Below are 4,443 nucleotides of genomic sequence, written 5' to 3' on the forward strand. Positions count from 1 at the left end.
AACAGAGAAGAATCTCCTTCTTCTGTTATTGTCCATCCACTATGCTAGTCTTTGATTACTGTATTACAATAAAGTTCATTGAAGCTGATGGTAGTATGTCAAGCAATAGATGCAAGTATGAGAAATATGAAGTCATAGAAGGCAATGATTTTTTAAAAAAAATCAAAATATCCTTTTCATGTAAATGCCTGGGGATGGAGGTGGAGAGAGAGAAAGAAAATTGCAGTATCTACATGCAAAGAATGAAGTGGACCCCTATCTTACAAAACGTAACTCAAATGGATTAAAAACCTACATTTAAGACCAAAACCATAAAACTCCTAGAAGAAAACAAGGGGATAAAGTTTCAGGACGTTGCATTTGGCAAAGATTTCTTGGCTGTGACACCAAAAGCACAGTTAACATAGAAAAAATAAACAACACTACATCAAACTTAAAAACTCCTGCACATCAAAGGACACAATCAGCCAAATTGAAAAAGCAACCTATGGAATGTGAGATAATATTTGCAATCATATACCTTATAAGGATATACAACTCAACAAATATGAAAGCTGTAGTTTGCAATATACTACATCTAGAACCCAGAGGGGGTGAATTAGACAGAAGAAATAGTCATTCTAATTAATCAATCAGGTAATATGACACGTTGGTTTGGATCATGAAGACTATCCACTTAAGTTTCCTTTTTCCCTTAATGATTAGAGATCCCAAGTTGTCTCCAGTCTCTTCATTGTGTTTTGTGTGAAACCCATCACAGAATGGGAAATTTTGGGACTTCCAACAACGGCAGTACACACCTTTCCAAGTCCTCCATGTCAAAAGCAGGTAGTATCTTGGGGCTGTCTTTCTGGATGTGAAGGTTTTTACCATAGATTTGTCCTGATGATCTTTAACATAAAATCTTTTGTAGGCTACATAATGACTCGTAGCTATCTCCGCAGCAATGGTAACTGTCACGATGTATTCAACCCGTACCTTGAAGTCAGACTCACGGTGCCATTGTTTGCAAGGCATGTGCACAGGACACTAGGCACAAACAGGCTTTCAAGGAGGGCCTGAGTAAAGATGAGAGAAACATCATCCGTGCCCGAACTCCAGACCACTAAGGTGCTGGGACCGAGGTGGATACTAAGCACGTGTGTGTACTTCTGATATTTTTAATATCTAGTTATCAATCCGTCTTTATCCACACACCCATCCATCCAACTCTCCATTCATTCATCTACATATATATAATTTACCTCCTTCCTTTCCTTCCTTCTACCCCACAAACCTGTGGGTGATTACCTTAGCCATATGTTCCCAAATATTTTAATTCTCTAAGAACTTAAAGAATACTGAAAGAAGAGTTATTAAGAATTTTTAGGAATTACCATAATATCGACGAGACTATGGATATACCTTGTGCTTTTATTACCTACCTATAAAATCCCCCAAATGAAAAACAACAGCAAATGCGACAACTTTTCTTAAACTAAATGACAAAAGGAAGCTGCACTGTGATTCACTTACTCCCTTACTATTAACAACTATTGTGTTTGCTGTTCTTCACACTAGTTGCTATGTCAGGACAACTGCATACTTTGCACAGTGTTCTCTAGCAAATGTTTTGAAATTTACCCTCCAGAGACCATCTGCTATAAATGGGCTTCAGTGGAGTTAATGAATATTTTATTACTCTCTCGCCTTTTTTTTGGTTTAAAATGGGAAACATGGGTTAAGTGTGAAGTGTCAAATTAACAATAATGTTTCATTGAACCACTCATTTTCTGAGAAAGTTTTGTTCAGTATATGTGTATATTTCATGTAATCAGTTTATCAATGTGAATATATACTAGGGAAAACATGAGTGACTCAGTATGAAATGTCGAATACTTTCTAGGCATAATTTCTGGCACTATAAACACATCACTTTTGATTGACTTGAAATAAGGCAGTCATTGACTGGTTCAATGAATCTGATAGGTCATATGTTCTCTTGAAAATCAAATGGCTTGAGAAAATTTTCTGCAGTAAGATTATTCACCTCACACCATTTTTTCTATTGTCACTGTTTGATCATCTTTTACTTTGTAGCCATGTAAAACAGTGCTGAACTTCTCAAGTCATTCATTATTTGCCTATCAGAGAATTACTATGAGTTCTGGGTCAAATTTGGGGCTTTAGCCTTCAAAATTCCTTCTTTCTAAAACAAAGAACCATTAATTAAACAATGTTACATGACATCACATTTTTGTATTCCAGCAACTGCACATATGTTTTCTGTGGTTTTAAAAACAGATGAGCTGAAATATTATGTGAGATTTAATGACTTCATGTCACAAGATACAATTAAAAATATCTACTGAAGATCTACTGTGCGCCTGATATAATGTTGTGATTTTCAGATGTATCATCTCATTTCATCCCCACACTGATTTATGAGAATGGATATCATCTACATTTTATAGCTGAGGAAGTTCAAATTCAGAAAGGGCAAGCAGTTTATCCAGGGTCACCCACTTTTAAGTTGAAGTTTCTGTTAGTCTAATGCAAAAACCTAGGTTTTCTGTTTATCATGTGGACTCCAGGCTAATATTGATAGCTCTTCATAACATGAATAAAGTTACTTTTACATTAAAATTTTTAAAAACTCACTTTGCTTTTTCAAAAGAAAAGTAAAAAGGAAGAGAAACTTAAGTGCTCTTATTATGTGATAAACATTATGCAAGATATTGTCAAATACTTTCAACTGAATCTTTAAAATAAAAATTAGATTATTTCTATAGTAAATATGATAGGTATGGTTGGAATTCTTAATTCTAGACTTCATTTCTAGTTAACATAATCCATGCTTTTCTTAATTAGGCGGATAATTTATTTTTTAACCTTAGATAAACATTATAGATAATGCATGTTTTGCTTTTAGGTATCAAGGATTGAGCCACTTTTTTGCTGATTTTATTTATTCACTTACCAAATATTCACCAAGTGTATATAATAGGCCAAGAAGCCTTCTAGGTGTTCAAGTTGCAGATAAAAATATCTATAACTGTAGAACTTACATCCTACTGAATTTTATCTCTAGAACTCACTCATATACTACATGGAAAAATATTAGTTATAGACAATATGCCTATTTGATAATGTTCATCTACCATTGGTTTAATTTAAGAGGTCAGAATCATCAAAACATCAAACTTAAGTTGTATCTTAATTTGCCAGTTGGTAAAACCATTTCTTCCTTTTTTTCTAACCTCAAGAGAATGAGTAGAAAAAGTGCTCACACGTTCACCTGAAAGAAACTTTCTTTCCATCAACAAATAACATCAATAGCAAATTCTGAGATCAAGTAGGTAGCAAATTACCGAGCTTCTTTTATTTTTTTTCCCCTACAGTCATCTCTCTTGCATTCCTTTGCTTTCTTATCCCATGCCAAAGGCCCAAGACACCTACTTTATATCTCACACCTTCTTACATTCATTCTTTATTACCACTCCTAGTGACATTTCTGTTTCTCCATCATTTTCTTCTATATGAATGCATGCATAAAAAGTTTCAAAGTTGTTACGTGTGTGAAGAAATCTAGTTTCTGTGGTTACAACACTCTCATAAAATAAGGTGATGTTGAGCATATATGTTGAGCCATTATAAATTTCATTCAGTCCTTAAAACTTATCATTATGTGTATACAACAGTTGTCTTCATTCTCTGACTACTTGAACAGTTTAAAAAGAGAGAAAGGGTGTTGAGTTTGAGAAGTTCTTTCTAGATCTTAGTTATTAGCCCTTTGTCTGTAGTGTTATTTACGAATATCTTCTCCCATTCCGTGGGTTGCCTCTTTGTTTTGTTGACTGTTTCCTTTGCTGTACAGAAGCTTTTTATCTTGATAAAGTCCCAAAAGATCATTTTCTCTTTTGTTTCCCTTGCCTTTGGAGATGTGTCTTGAAAGAAGTTGCTGTGGCCGATGTCGAAGAGGTTACTGCCATGTTCTCCTCTAGGATTTTGATGGATTCCTGTCTCACATTGAGGTCTTTCACCCATTTTGAGTTTATCTTTGTGTATGGTGTAAGAGAATGGTCGAGTTTCATTCTTCTATATATAGCTGTCCAATTTTCCTAGCACCATTTATTGAAGTGACTGTCTTTTTTCCACTAGATATTTTTTCCTGCTTGGTCAAAGATTATTTGACCATAGAGTTAAGGGCTCATTAATTAGTTAATGGGCTCTCTATTCTGTTCCATCGGCCTATGTGTCTGTTTTTGTGCCAGTACCATGCTGTTTTGGTGATCACAGCTTTGTAATATAGCTTGAAATCAGGCAACGTAATGCCCCCAGCTTTGTTTTTCTTTTCCAACATTTCCTTGGCGATTCTGGCGATTTGTTTCCATGCAAATTTTAGGATTGTTTGTTCCAGCACTTTGAAAAATGCTGATGGTATTTTGATTGGGAGGGTGTTGA

The 4,443-nt window shown here is 34.9% G+C and overlaps 1 pseudogene; it reads right to left on the reverse strand.

The window, feature by feature from the left end:
* Positions 1–624: 624 nt before the first annotated feature.
* Positions 625–3,971, reverse strand: LOC111148248 (annotated as a pseudogene).
* Between the last annotated feature and the right edge of the window lie 472 nt (positions 3,972–4,443).

Source organism: Enhydra lutris, unplaced genomic scaffold, assembly GCF_002288905.1.
Source record: "Enhydra lutris kenyoni isolate GAN:26980312 unplaced genomic scaffold, ASM228890v2 scaffoldscaffold19, whole genome shotgun sequence".
Taxonomy (NCBI): Eukaryota; Metazoa; Chordata; class Mammalia; order Carnivora; family Mustelidae; genus Enhydra; species Enhydra lutris.